At 51.5% G+C, this 13013-nt stretch overlaps 19 non-coding genes across 19 annotated transcripts; all 19 read right to left on the bottom strand.

The window, feature by feature from the left end:
- Positions 1-34: 34 nt before the first annotated feature.
- On the bottom strand, positions 35-107 carry Trnam-cau (transfer RNA methionine (anticodon CAU)). The gene has a single exon. It is a non-coding gene; the product is annotated as a tRNA-Met (tRNA).
- Positions 108-1142: 1035 nt separating this feature from the next.
- Trnas-aga (transfer RNA serine (anticodon AGA)) lies at positions 1143-1224 on the bottom strand. The gene has a single exon. It is a non-coding gene; the product is annotated as a tRNA-Ser (tRNA).
- A 145-nt stretch (positions 1225-1369) lies between these two features.
- Trnak-uuu (transfer RNA lysine (anticodon UUU)) lies at positions 1370-1442 on the bottom strand. The gene has a single exon. It is a non-coding gene; the product is annotated as a tRNA-Lys (tRNA).
- Positions 1443-2112: 670 nt separating this feature from the next.
- On the bottom strand, positions 2113-2185 carry Trnam-cau (transfer RNA methionine (anticodon CAU)). Its single transcript has one exon. It is a non-coding gene; the product is annotated as a tRNA-Met (tRNA).
- Positions 2186-3219: 1034 nt separating this feature from the next.
- On the bottom strand, positions 3220-3301 carry Trnas-aga (transfer RNA serine (anticodon AGA)). The gene has a single exon. It is a non-coding gene; the product is annotated as a tRNA-Ser (tRNA).
- Positions 3302-3446: 145 nt separating this feature from the next.
- Positions 3447-3519, bottom strand: Trnak-uuu (transfer RNA lysine (anticodon UUU)). Its single transcript has one exon. It is a non-coding gene; the product is annotated as a tRNA-Lys (tRNA).
- A 670-nt stretch (positions 3520-4189) lies between these two features.
- Positions 4190-4262, bottom strand: Trnam-cau (transfer RNA methionine (anticodon CAU)). The gene has a single exon. It is a non-coding gene; the product is annotated as a tRNA-Met (tRNA).
- A 1037-nt stretch (positions 4263-5299) lies between these two features.
- Positions 5300-5381, bottom strand: Trnas-aga (transfer RNA serine (anticodon AGA)). The gene has a single exon. It is a non-coding gene; the product is annotated as a tRNA-Ser (tRNA).
- A 145-nt stretch (positions 5382-5526) lies between these two features.
- Trnak-uuu (transfer RNA lysine (anticodon UUU)) lies at positions 5527-5599 on the bottom strand. The gene has a single exon. It is a non-coding gene; the product is annotated as a tRNA-Lys (tRNA).
- A 670-nt stretch (positions 5600-6269) lies between these two features.
- Positions 6270-6342, bottom strand: Trnam-cau (transfer RNA methionine (anticodon CAU)). Its single transcript has one exon. It is a non-coding gene; the product is annotated as a tRNA-Met (tRNA).
- Positions 6343-7376: 1034 nt separating this feature from the next.
- On the bottom strand, positions 7377-7458 carry Trnas-aga (transfer RNA serine (anticodon AGA)). The gene has a single exon. It is a non-coding gene; the product is annotated as a tRNA-Ser (tRNA).
- Positions 7459-7603: 145 nt separating this feature from the next.
- Trnak-uuu (transfer RNA lysine (anticodon UUU)) lies at positions 7604-7676 on the bottom strand. Its single transcript has one exon. It is a non-coding gene; the product is annotated as a tRNA-Lys (tRNA).
- A 661-nt stretch (positions 7677-8337) lies between these two features.
- On the bottom strand, positions 8338-8410 carry Trnam-cau (transfer RNA methionine (anticodon CAU)). Its single transcript has one exon. It is a non-coding gene; the product is annotated as a tRNA-Met (tRNA).
- A 1035-nt stretch (positions 8411-9445) lies between these two features.
- Positions 9446-9527, bottom strand: Trnas-aga (transfer RNA serine (anticodon AGA)). Its single transcript has one exon. It is a non-coding gene; the product is annotated as a tRNA-Ser (tRNA).
- Positions 9528-9672: 145 nt separating this feature from the next.
- Positions 9673-9745, bottom strand: Trnak-uuu (transfer RNA lysine (anticodon UUU)). Its single transcript has one exon. It is a non-coding gene; the product is annotated as a tRNA-Lys (tRNA).
- Positions 9746-10406: 661 nt separating this feature from the next.
- Trnam-cau (transfer RNA methionine (anticodon CAU)) lies at positions 10407-10479 on the bottom strand. The gene has a single exon. It is a non-coding gene; the product is annotated as a tRNA-Met (tRNA).
- A 1035-nt stretch (positions 10480-11514) lies between these two features.
- Positions 11515-11596, bottom strand: Trnas-aga (transfer RNA serine (anticodon AGA)). The gene has a single exon. It is a non-coding gene; the product is annotated as a tRNA-Ser (tRNA).
- A 145-nt stretch (positions 11597-11741) lies between these two features.
- On the bottom strand, positions 11742-11814 carry Trnak-uuu (transfer RNA lysine (anticodon UUU)). Its single transcript has one exon. It is a non-coding gene; the product is annotated as a tRNA-Lys (tRNA).
- Positions 11815-12483: 669 nt separating this feature from the next.
- On the bottom strand, positions 12484-12556 carry Trnam-cau (transfer RNA methionine (anticodon CAU)). Its single transcript has one exon. It is a non-coding gene; the product is annotated as a tRNA-Met (tRNA).
- Between the last annotated feature and the right edge of the window lie 457 nt (positions 12557-13013).

Below are 13013 nucleotides of genomic sequence, written 5' to 3'. Positions count from 1 at the left end.
CCCTTAATGCAGCCATGATGTACAGAAAATTAAATGCCCCAGGTGAGGATCGAACTCACGACCTTAAGATTATGAGACTTACGCGCTGCCTACTGCGCTACCGAGGCACGCCGGAGACGTCCTCGAAGGAAACTCGCTAAGTCTCACATTTTAGAGAAAGACAGTTTGCGCTTTCTGAAGGATCTATTGTCTTGCTACACGTACGAAACTCGGTAAGTCTCACATATTAGAGATAGACAGTTTGCGCTTTCTGAAGAATCTGTTGTCTTGCTACACGTGCTGTCCCGACTCTCTAGATTAAACTGCAGCCGCAGCTATACAGCTATAAGGTCCTGAGGCTGACCCATCTCAAGCGAGCAATCCGCGCGGCAGCATTGTTGCCACAAGAGCAAAATAATGCATCGACCGGGAATCGTGCCGGCATACCTTAAGATTATGAGACTTAGGCGCTGCCTACTGCACTACTGAGTCACAAACCACTCAACTACAGATGCTCGACAAGCTACCCGTGCTTTCCAAGCAGCTGTCGGCAGGGAAACTGGAATTTGCCACCCAGCGACGTCGAAAAAGGGGCTAAACTCGCGAAGTCCCCCACTACACTGCCTTAAAACGACCGTTCATCACTATCGTGTGAGTAACCTTGCGTCAGCGGCGACGAGTCTTGCCCAAAGACGTAGCGTGCTTGGAGGCGCTGCCCGAATGCGTGTGGATGCACCCTCCTACCTCGTAATGCGCCTGCAGCTCCTATAGCCGTGGGCCGCTGTGGGCGGGCGGGAAGCCGACACAGCGCGGCGTTGCGAGCAGCGGCAGTGCGGTGGTGTTGTACTGTTGAGCATAGTTGCCTTCCAAGCAGTTGATCCGGGTACGATTCCCGGCCACCGCAAGTGGCGCTAATTTTTCCGTATCATTATGTGGGCTCCTGCTGTTAAATTAAGGTTTTTTTTTTTTTTCGTCGTTGCACCATCCTGTAGTATGTCCCGACTTGTCCCGACTTTGCTCGGCTGACGCGAAAGCTGACGCTTGGAAATCGCCCTTATCTAAAGGACAGGCACTATAAACGGCTGTGAGAGGTGAGGTGTGGCGAGGTACCAAAACGCGATATTTTCTGCTTCTTCTTCCAAAACAAGAAAAGAAAAATCCGACGCAGTCGGTAGGACTCGAACCTACGCTCCCAGAGGGAATCTGATTTCTAGTCAGACGCCTTAACCACTCGGCCACGACTGCTTGTCCAACAGGTGCCCCTTGAATCGTGAAAAACCCAACCGGTTGCGTCTGCGCAGAATGCCGACAGGAAACGTAAAACCGTGCACTGATTACGACAGGGCTACTATCGCTACGAGACGAGCCATTATGGAAGCGTTAAAATCTTCGGCCGGACAGGGACTCGAACCCTGGACCCTTAGGTTAAAAGCCTAATGCTCTACCGACTGAGCTATCCGGGCTTTCGCTTGTTGTGGTTGGAGCGGTTTCAAGCAACGTGATTAAGTGGAAGGTGTGTGTAGGCTTCTGGCGCTACTGGCGACTGCACCGACTACTCACTGACGCTGGTAGCAGCCCAACAGCGGACCAGTGCCTCTTCTCCCTTTATTCCGGTGCTGACAGTAACTGCATCACGTGCCTGCTTTCCCCGATTGCGTTCGGTTGAAGCCAAGGAAGAAGGGCGACCAACGACAGTTCGAAGACCAAAACATGGAGCGTTGTGTGCGCAAATAGTTCCGTTCCGGTACCGGGAATCGAAGCCGGACCTGTTGAGTGAAAGCCAGGTATCCTAGCCACTAGACCACACAGGACTTGCTCTACAGCGGTGAGATTTACTCCGTCTCTTATTGTATTTTGTGCTGAATCTGGACTCAGTGCTGTTCTCTGCTTGCGATCATATCCGCGCCTACAGACCGGCATGGCGCACAGTTCAAAATTGACTGTCCATTGCTGTGTGCATCGCATTTTGTTTGTAACACGGAGGAGAAATATCAAAGTTGTTACGTCGTCATAATTGGAAGTAAACATTTTGACGCTGAGGCGTGGACTCCGTGTGGATAACGGACAACAGTTAAGTTCGTTCCCTAGCAACAGCAACGCCCTTAATGCAGCCATGATGTACAGAAAATTAAATGCCACAGGTGAGGATCGAACTCACGACCTTAAGATTATGAGACTTACGCGCTGCCTACTGCGCTACCGAGGCACGCCGGAGACGTCCTCGAAGGAAACTCGCTAAGTCTCACATTTTAGAGAAAGACAGTTTGCGCTTTCTGAAGGATCTATTGTCTTGCTACACGTACGAAACTCGGTAAGTCTCACATATTAGAGATAGACAGTTTGCGCTTTCTGAAGAATCTGTTGTCTTGCTACACGTGCTGTCCCGACTCTCTAGATTAAACTGCAGCCGCAGCTATACAGCTATAAGGTCCTGAGGCTGACCCATCTCAAGCGAGCAATCCGCGCGGCAGCATTGTTGCCACAAGAGCAAAATAATGCATCGACCGGGAATCGTGCCGGCATACCTTAAGATTATGAGACTTAGGCGCTGCCTACTGCACTACTGAGTCACAAACCACTCACCTACAGATGCTCGACAAGCTACCCGTGCTTTCCAAGCAGCTGTCGGCAGGGAAACTGGGATTGCCACCCAGCGACGTCGAAAAAGGGGCTAAACTCGCGAAGTCCCCCACTACACTGCCTTAAAACGACCGTTCATCACTATCGTGTGAGTAACCTTGCGTCAGCGGCGACGAGTCTTGCCCAAAGACGTAGCGTGCTTGGAGGCGCTGCCCGAATGCGTGTGGATGCACCCTCCTACCTCGTAATGCGCCTGCAGCTCCTATAGCCGTGGGCCGCTGTGGGCGGGCGGGAAGCCGACACAGCGCGGCGTTGCGAGCAGCGGCAGTGCGGTGGTGTTGTACTGTTGAGCATAGTTGCCTTCCAAGCAGTTGATCCGGGTACGATTCCCGGCCACCGCAAGTGGCGCTAATTTTTCCGTATCATTATGTGGGCTCCTGCTGTTAAATTAAGGTTTTTTTTTTTTTTCGTCGTTGCACCATCCTGTAGTATGTCCCGACTTGTCCCGACTTTGCTCGGCTGACGCGAAAGCTGACGCTTGGAAATCGCCCTTATCTAAAGGACAGGCACTATAAACGGCTGTGAGAGGTGAGGTGTGGCGAGGTACCAAAACGCGATATTTTCTGCTTCTTCTTCCAAAACAAGAAAAGAAAAATCCGACGCAGTCGGTAGGACTCGAACCTACGCTCCCAGAGGGAATCTGATTTCTAGTCAGACGCCTTAACCACTCGGCCACGACTGCTTGTCCAACAGGTGCCCCTCGAATCGTGAAAAACCCAACCGGTTGCGTCTGCGCAGAATGCCGACAGGAAACGTAAAACCGTGCACTGATTACGACAGGGCTACTATCGCTACGAGACGAGCCATTATGGAAGCGTTAAAATCTTCGGCCGGACAGGGACTCGAACCCTGGACCCTTAGGTTAAAAGCCTAATGCTCTACCGACTGAGCTATCCGGGCTTTCGCTTGTTGTGGTTGGAGCGGTTTCAAGCAACGTGATTAAGTGGAAGGTGTGTGTAGGCTTCTGGCGCTACTGGCGACTGCACCGACTACTCACTGACGCTGGTAGCAGCCCAACAGCGGACCAGTGCCTCTTCTCCCTTTATTCCGGTGCTGACAGTAACTGCATCACGTGCCTGCTTTCCCCGATTGCGTTCGGTTGAAGCCAAGGAAGAAGGGCGACCAACGACAGTTCGAAGACCAAAACATGGAGCGTTGTGTGCGCAAATAGTTCCGTTCCGGTACCGGGAATCGAAGCCGGACCTGTTGAGTGAAAGCCAGGTATCCTAGCCACTAGACCACACAGGACTTGCTCTACAGCGGTGAGATTTACTCCGTCTCTTATTGTATTTTGTGCTGAATCTGGACTCAGTGCTGTTCTCTGCTTGCGATCATATCCGCGCCTACAGACCGGCATGGCGCACAGTTCAAAATTGACTGTCCATTGCTGTGTGCATCGCATTTTGTTTGTAACACGGAGGAGAAATATCAAAGTTGTTACGTCGTCATAATTGGAAGTAAACATTTTGACGCTGAGGCGTGGACTCCGTGTGGATAACGGACAACAGTTAAGTTCGTTCCCTAGCAACAGCAACGCCCTTAATGCAGCCATGATGTACAGAAAATTAAATGCCCCAGGTGAGGATCGAACTCACGACCTTAAGATTATGAAACTTACGCGCTGCCTACTGCGCTACCGAGGCACGCCGGAGACGTCCTCGAAGGAAACTCGCTAAGTCTCACATTTTAGAGAAAGACAGTTTGCGCTTTCTGAAGGATCTATTGTCTTGCTACACGTACGAAACTCGGTAAGTCTCACATATTAGAGATAGACAGTTTGCGCTTTCTGAAGAATCTGTTGTCTTGCTACACGTGCTGTCCCGACTCTCTAGATTAAACTGCAGCCGCAGCTATACAGCTATAAGGTCCTGAGGCTGACCCATCTCAAGCGAGCAATCCGCGCGGCAGCATTGTTGCCACAAGAGCAAAATAATGCATCGACCGGGAATCGTGCCGGCATACCTTAAGATTATGAGACTTAGGCGCTGCCTACTGCACTACTGAGTCACAAACCACTCAACTACAGATGCTCGACAAGCTACCCGTGCTTTCCAAGCAGCTGTCGGCAGGGAAACTGGGATTGCCACCCAGCGACGTCGAAAAAGGGGCTAAACTCGCGAAGTCCCCCACTACACTGCCTTAAAACGACCGTTCATCACTATCGTGTGAGTAACCTTGCGTCAGCGGCGACGAGTCTTGCCCAAAGACGTAGCGTGCTTGGAGGCGCTGCCCGAATGCGTGTGGATGCACCCTCCTACCTCGTAATGCGCCTGCAGCTCCTATAGCCGTGGGCCGCTGTGGGCGGGCGGGAAGCCGACACAGCGCGGCGTTGCGAGCAGCGGCAGTGCGGTGGTGTTGTACTGTTGAGCATAGTTGCCTTCCAAGCAGTTGATCCGGGTACGATTCCCGGCCACCGCAAGTGGCGCTAATTTTTCCGTATCATTATGTGGGCTCCTGCTGTTAAATTAAGGTTTTTTTTTTTTTTTTTCGTCGTTGCACCATCCTGTAGTATGTCCCGACTTGTCCCGACTTTGCTCGGCTGACGCGAAAGCTGACGCTTGGAAATCGCCCTTATCTAAAGGACAGGCACTATAAACGGCTGTGAGAGGTGAGGTGTGGCGAGGTACCAAAACGCGATATTTTCTGCTTCTTCTTCCAAAACAAGAAAAGAAAAATCCGACGCAGTCGGTAGGACTCGAACCTACGCTCCCAGAGGGAATCTGATTTCTAGTCAGACGCCTTAACCACTCGGCCACGACTGCTTGTCCAACAGGTGCCCCTCGAATCGTGAAAAACCCAACCGGTTGCGTCTGCGCAGAATGCCGACAGGAAACGTAAAACCGTGCACTGATTACGACAGGGCTACTATCGCTACGAGACGAGCCATTATGGAAGCGTTAAAATCTTCGGCCGGACAGGGACTCGAACCCTGGACCCTTAGGTTAAAAGCCTAATGCTCTACCGACTGAGCTATCCGGGCTTTCGCTTGTTGTGGTTGGAGCGGTTTCAAGCAACGTGATTAAGTGGAAGGTGTGTGTAGGCTTCTGGCGCTACTGGCGACTGCACCGACTACTCACTGACGCTGGTAGCAGCCCAACAGCGGACCAGTGCCTCTTCTCCCTTTATTCCGGTGCTGACAGTAACTGCATCACGTGCCTGCTTTCCCCGATTGCGTTCGGTTGAAGCCAAGGAAGAAGGGCGACCAACGACAGTTCGAAGACCAAAACATGGAGCGTTGTGTGCGCAAATAGTTCCGTTCCGGTACCGGGAATCGAAGCCGGACCTGTTGAGTGAAAGCCAGGTATCCTAGCCACTAGACCACACAGGACTTGCTCTACAGCGGTGAGATTTACTCCGTCTCTTATTGTATTTTGTGCTGAATCTGGACTCAGTGCTGTTCTCTGCTTGCGATCATATCCGCGCCTACAGACCGGCATGGCGCACAGTTCAAAATTGACTGTCCATTGCTGTGTGCATCGCATTTTGTTTGTAACACGGAGGAGAAATATCAAAGTTGTTACGTCGTCATAATTGGAAGTAAACATTTTGACGCTGAGGCGTGGACTCCGTGTGGATAACGGACAACAGATAAGTTCGTTCCCTAGCAACAGCAACGCCCTTAATGCAGCCATGATGTACAGAAAATTAAATGCCCCAGGTGAGGATCGAACTCACGACCTTAAGATTATGAGACTTACGCGCTGCCTACTGCGCTACCGAGGCACGCCGGAGACGTCCTCGAAGGAAACTCGCTAAGTCTCACATTTTAGAGAAAGACAGTTTGCGCTTTCTGAAGGATCTATTGTCTTGCTACACGTACGAAACTCGGTAAGTCTCACATATTAGAGATAGACAGTTTGCGCTTTCTGAAGAATCTGTTGTCTTGCTACACGTGCTGTCCCGACTCTCTAGATTAAACTGCAGCCGCAGCTATACAGCTATAAGGTCCTGAGGCTGACCCATCTCAAGCGAGCAATCCGCGCGGCAGCATTGTTGCCACAAGAGCAAAATAATGCATCGACCGGGAATCGTGCCGGCATACCTTAAGATTATGAGACTTAGGCGCTGCCTACTGCACTACTGAGTCACAAACCACTCAACTACAGATGCTCGACAAGCTACCCGTGCTTTCCAAGCAGCTGTCGGCAGGGAAACTGGGATTGCCACCCAGCGACGTCGAAAAAGGGGCTAAACTCGCGAAGTCCCCCACTACACTGCCTTAAAACGACCGTTCATCACTATCGTGTGAGTAACCTTGCGTCAGCGGCGACGAGTCTTGCCCAAAGACGTAGCGTGCTTGGAGGCGCTGCCCGAATGCGTGTGGATGCACCCTCCTACCTCGTAATGCGCCTGCAGCTCCTATAGCCGTGGGCCGCTGTGGGCGGGCGGGAAGCCGACACAGCGCGGCGTTGCGAGCAGCGGCAGTGCGGTGGTGTTGTACTGTTGAGCATAGTTGCCTTCCAAGCAGTTGATCCGGGTACGATTCCCGGCCACCGCAAGTGGCGCTAATTTTTCCGTATCATTATGTGGGCTCCTGCTGTTAAATTAAGGTTTTTTTTTTTTTTCGTCGTTGCACCATCCTGTAGTATGTCCCGACTTGTCCCGACTTTGCTCGGCTGACGCGAAAGCTGACGCTTGGAAATCGCCCTTATCTAAAGGACAGGCACTATAAACGGCTGTGAGAGGTGAGGTGTGGCGAGGTACCAAAACGCGATATTTTCTGCTTCTTCTTCCAAAACAAGAAAAGAAAAATCCGACGCAGTCGGTAGGACTCGAACCTACGCTCCCAGAGGGAATCTGATTTCTAGTCAGACGCCTTAACCACTCGGCCACGACTGCTTGTCCAACAGGTGCCCCTCGAATCGTGAAAAACCCAACCGGTTGCGTCTGCGCAGAATGCCGACAGGAAACGTAAAACCGTGCACTGATTACGACAGGGCTACTATCGCTACGAGACGAGCCATTATGGAAGCGTTAAAATCTTCGGCCGGACAGGGACTCGAACCCTGGACCCTTAGGTTAAAAGCCTAATGCTCTACCGACTGAGCTATCCAGGCTTTCGCTTGTTGTGGTTGGAGCGGTTTCAAGCAACGTGATTAAGTGGAAGGTGTGTGTAGGCTTCTGGCGCTACTGGCGACTGCACCGACTACTCACTGACGCTGGTAGCAGCCCAACAGCGGACCAGTGCCTCTTCTCCCTTTATTCCGGTGCTGACAGTAACTGCATCACGTGCCTGCTTTCCCCGATTGCGTTCGGTTGAAGCCAAGGAAGAAGGGCGACCAACGACAGTTCGAAGACCAAAACATGGAGCGTTGTGTGCGCAAATAGTTCCGTTCCGGTACCGGGAATCGAAGCCGGACCTGTTGAGTGAAAGCCAGGTATCCTAGCCACTAGACCACACAGGACTTGCTCTACAGCGGTGAGATTTACTCCGTCTCTTATTGTATTTTGTGCTGAATCTGGACTCAGTGCTGTTCTCTGCTTGCGATCATATCCGCGCCTACAGACCGGCATGGCGCACAGTTCAAAATTGACTGTCCATTGCTGTGTGCATCGCATTTTGTTTGTAACACGGAGGAGAAATATCAAAGTTGTTACGTCGTCATAATTGGAAGTAAACATTTTGACGCTGAGGCGTGGACTCCGTGTGGATAACGGACAACAGTTAAGTTCGTTCCCTAGCAACAGCAACGCAGTCATGATGTACAGAAAATTAAATGCCCCAGGTGAGGATCGAACTCACGACCTTAAGATTATGAGACTTACGCGCTGCCTACTGCGCTACCGAGGCACGCCAGAGACGTCCTCGAAGGAAACTCGCTAAGTCTCACATTTTAGAGAAAGACAGTTTGCGCTTTCTGAAGGATCTATTGTCTTGCTACACGTACGAAACTCGGTAAGTCTCACATATTAGAGATAGACAGTTTGCGCTTTCTGAAGAATCTGTTGTCTTGCTACACGTGCTGTCCCGACTCTCTAGATTAAACTGCAGCCGCAGCTATACAGCTATAAGGTCCTGAGGCTGACCCATCTCAAGCGAGCAATCCGCGCGGCAGCATTGTTGCCACAAGAGCAAAATAATGCATCGACCGGGAATCGTGCCGGCATACCTTAAGATTATGAGACTTAGGCGCTGCCTACTGCACTACTGAGTCACAAACCACTCAACTACAGATGCTCGACAAGCTACCCGTGCTTTCCAAGCAGCTGTCGGCAGGGAAACTGGGATTGCCACCCAGCGACGTCGAAAAAGGGGCTAAACTCGCGAAGTCCCCCACTACACTGCCTTAAAACGACCGTTCATCACTATCGTGTGAGTAACCTTGCGTCAGCGGCGACGAGTCTTGCCCAAAGACGTAGCGTGCTTGGAGGCGCTGCCCGAATGCGTGTGGATGCACCCTCCTACCTCGTAATGCGCCTGCAGCTCCTATAGCCGTGGGCCGCTGTGGGCGGGCGGGAAGCCGACACAGCGCGGCGTTGCGAGCAGCGGCAGTGCGGTGGTGTTGTACTGTTGAGCATAGTTGCCTTCCAAGCAGTTGATCCGGGTACGATTCCCGGCCACCGCAAGTGGCGCTAATTTTTCCGTATCATTATGTGGGCTCCTGCTGTTAAATTAAGGTTTTTTTTTTTTTTTCGTCGTTGCACCATCCTGTAGTATGTCCCGACTTGTCCCGACTTTGCTCGGCTGACGCGAAAGCTGACGCTTGGAAATCGCCCTTATCTAAAGGACAGGCACTATAAACGGCTGTGAGAGGTGAGGTGTGGCGAGGTACCAAAACGCGATATTTTCTGCTTCTTCTTCCAAAACAAGAAAAGAAAAATCCGACGCAGTCGGTAGGACTCGAACCTACGCTCCCAGAGGGAATCTGATTTCTAGTCAGACGCCTTAACCACTCGGCCACGACTGCTTGTCCAACAGGTGCCCCTCGAATCGTGAAAAACCCAACCGGTTGCGTCTGCGCAGAATGCCGACAGGAAACGTAAAACCGTGCACTGATTACGACAGGGCTACTATCGCTACGAGACGAGCCATTATGGAAGCGTTAAAATCTTCGGCCGGACAGGGACTCGAACCCTGGACCCTTAGGTTAAAAGCCTAATGCTCTACCGACTGAGCTATCCGGGCTTTCGCTTGTTGTGGTTGGAGCGGTTTCAAGCAACGTGATTAAGTGGAAGGTGTGTGTAGGCTTCTGGCGCTACTGGCGACTGCACCGACTACTCACTGACGCTGGTAGCAGCCCAACAGCGGACCAGTGCCTCTTCTCCCTTTATTCCGGTGCTGACAGTAACTGCATCACGTGCCTGCTTTCCCCGATTGCGTTCGGTTGAAGCCAAGGAAGAAGGGCGACCAACGACAGTTCGAAGACCAAAACATGGAGCGTTGTGTGCGCAAATAGTTCCGTTCCGGTACCGGGAATCGAAGCCGGACCTGTTGAGTGAAAGCCAGGTATCCTAGCCACTAGACCACACAGGACTTGCTCTACAGCGGTGAGATTTACTCCGTCTCTTATTGTATTTTGTGCTGAATCTGGACTCAGTGCTGTTCTCTGCTTGCGATCATATCCGCGCCTACAGACCGGCATGGCGCACAGTTCAAAATTGACTGTCCATTGCTGTGTGCATCGCATTTTGTTTGTAACACGGAGGAGAAATATCAAAGTTGTTACGTCGTCATAATTGGAAGTAAACATTTTGACGCTGAGGCGTGGACTCCGTGTGGATAACGGACAACAGTTAAGTTCGTTCCCTAGCAACAGCAACGCAGTCATGATGTACAGAAAATTAAATGCCCCAGGTGAGGATCGAACTCACGACCTTAAGATTATGAGACTTACGCGCTGCCTACTGCGCTACCGAGGCACGCCGGAGACGTCCTCGAAGGAAACTCGCTAAGTCTCACATTTTAGAGAAAGACAGTTTGCGCTTTCTGAAGGATCTATTGTCTTGCTACACGTACGAAACTCGGTAAGTCTCACATATTAGAGATAGACAGTTTGCGCTTTCTGAAGAATCTGTTGTCTTGCTACACGTGCTGTCCCGACTCTCTAGATTAAACTGCAGCCGCAGCTATACAGCTATAAGGTCCTGAGGCTGACCCATCTCAAGCGAGCAATCCGCGCGGCAGCATTGTTGCCACAAGAGCAAAATAATGCATCGACCGGGAATCGTGCCGGCATACCTTAAGATTATGAGACTTAGGCGCTGCCTACTGCACTACTGAGTCACAAACCACTCAACTACAGATGCTCGACAAGCTACCCGTGCTTTCCAAGCAGCTGTCGGCAGGGAAACTGGGATTGCCACCCAGCGACGTCGAAAAAGGGGCTAAACTCGCGAAGTCCCCCACTACACTGCCTTAAAACGACCGTTCATCACTATCGTGTGAGTAACCTTGCGTCAGCGGCGACGAGTCTTGCCCAAAGACGTAGCGTGCTTGGAGGCGCTGCCCGAATGCGTGTGGATGCACCCTCCTACCTCGTAATGCGCCTGCAGCTCCTATAGCCGTGGGCCGCTGTGGGCGAGCGGGAAGCCGACACAGCGCGGCGTTGCGAGCAGCGGCAGTGCGGTGGTGTTGTACTGTTGAGCATAGTTGCCTTCCAAGCAGTTGATCCGGGTACGATTCCCGGCCACCGCAAGTGGCGCTAATTTTTCCGTATCATTATGTGGGCTCCTGCTGTTAAATTAAGGTTTTTTTTTTTTTTTCGTCGTTGCACCATCCTGTAGTATGTCCCGACTTGTCCCGACTTTGCTCGGCTGACGCGAAAGCTGACGCTTGGAAATCGCCCTTATCTAAAGGACAGGCACTATAAACGGCTGTGAGAGGTGAGGTGTGGCGAGGTACCAAAACGCGATATTTTCTGCTTCTTCTTCCAAAACAAGAAAAGAAAAATCCGACGCAGTCGGTAGGACTCGAACCTACGCTCCCAGAGGGAATCTGATTTCTAGTCAGACGCCTTAACCACTCGGCCACGACTGCTTGTCCAACAGGTGCCCCTCGAATCGTGAAAAACCCAACCGGTTGCGTCTGCGCAGAATGCCGACAGGAAACGTAAAACCGTGCACTGATTACGACAGGGCTACTATCGCTACGAGACGAGCCATTATGGAAGCGTTAAAATCTTCGGCCGGACAGGGACTCGAACCCTGGACCCTTAGGTTAAAAGCCTAATGCTCTACCGACTGAGCTATCCGGGCTTTCGCTTGTTGTGGTTGGAGCGGTTTCAAGCAACGTGATTAAGTGGAAGGTGTGTGTAGGCTTCTGGCGCTACTGGCGACTGCACCGACTACTCACTGACGCTGGTAGCAGCCCAACAGCGGACCAGTGCCTCTTCTCCCTTTATTCCGGTGCTGACAGTAACTGCATCACGTGCCTGCTTTCCCCGATTGCGTTCGGTTGAAGCCAAGGAAGAAGGGCGACCAACGACAGTTCGAAGACCAAAACATGGAGCGTTGTGTGCGCAAATAGTTCCGTTCCGGTACCGGGAATCGAAGCCGGACCTGTTGAGTGAAAGCCAGGTATCCTAGCCACTAGACCACACAGGACTTGCTCTACAGCGGTGAGATTTACTCCGTCTCTTATTGTATTTTGTGCTGAATCTGGACTCAGTGCTGTTCTCTGCTTGCGATCATATCCGCGCCTACAGACCGGCATGGCCACAGTTCAAAATTGACTGTCCATTGCTGTGTGCATCGCATTTTGTTTGTAACACGGAGGAGAAATATCAAAGTTGTTACGTCGTCATAATTGGAAGTAAACATTTTGACGCTGAGGCGTGGACTCCGTGTGGATAACGGACAACAGTTAAGTTCGTTCCCTAGCAACAGCAACGCCCTTAATGCAGCCATGATGTACAGAAAATTAAATGCCCCAGGTGAGGATCGAACTCACGACCTTAAGATTATGAGACTTACGCGCTGCCTACTGCGCTACCGAGGCACGCCGGAGACGTCCTCGAAGGAAACTCGCTAAGTCTCACATTTTAGAGAAAGACAGTTTGCTCTTTCTGAAGGATCTATTGTCTTGCTACACGTACGAAACTCGGTAAGTCTCACATATTAGAGATAGACAGTTTGCGCTTTCTGAAGAATCTGTTGTCTTGCTACACGTGCTGTCCCGACTCTCTAGATTAAACTGCAGCCGCAGCTATACAGCTATAAGGTCCTGAGGCTGACCCATCTCAAGCGAGCAATCCGCGCGGCAGCATTGTTGCCACAAGAGCAAAATAATGCATCGACCGGGAATCGTGCCGGCATACCTTAAGATTATGAGACTTAGGCGCTGCCTACTGCACTACTGAGTCACAAACCACTCAACTACAGATGCTCGACAAGCTACCCGTGCTTTCCAAGCAGCTGTCGGCAGGGAAACTGGGATTGCCACCCAGCGACGTCGA

Source organism: Schistocerca gregaria, unplaced genomic scaffold, assembly GCF_023897955.1.
Source record: "Schistocerca gregaria isolate iqSchGreg1 unplaced genomic scaffold, iqSchGreg1.2 ptg000359l, whole genome shotgun sequence".
Classification (NCBI taxonomy): Eukaryota; Metazoa; Arthropoda; class Insecta; order Orthoptera; family Acrididae; genus Schistocerca; species Schistocerca gregaria.
The sequence above is the reverse complement of the archived record's forward strand: the minus strand, read 5'-3'. Positions and strand labels throughout refer to the sequence as shown.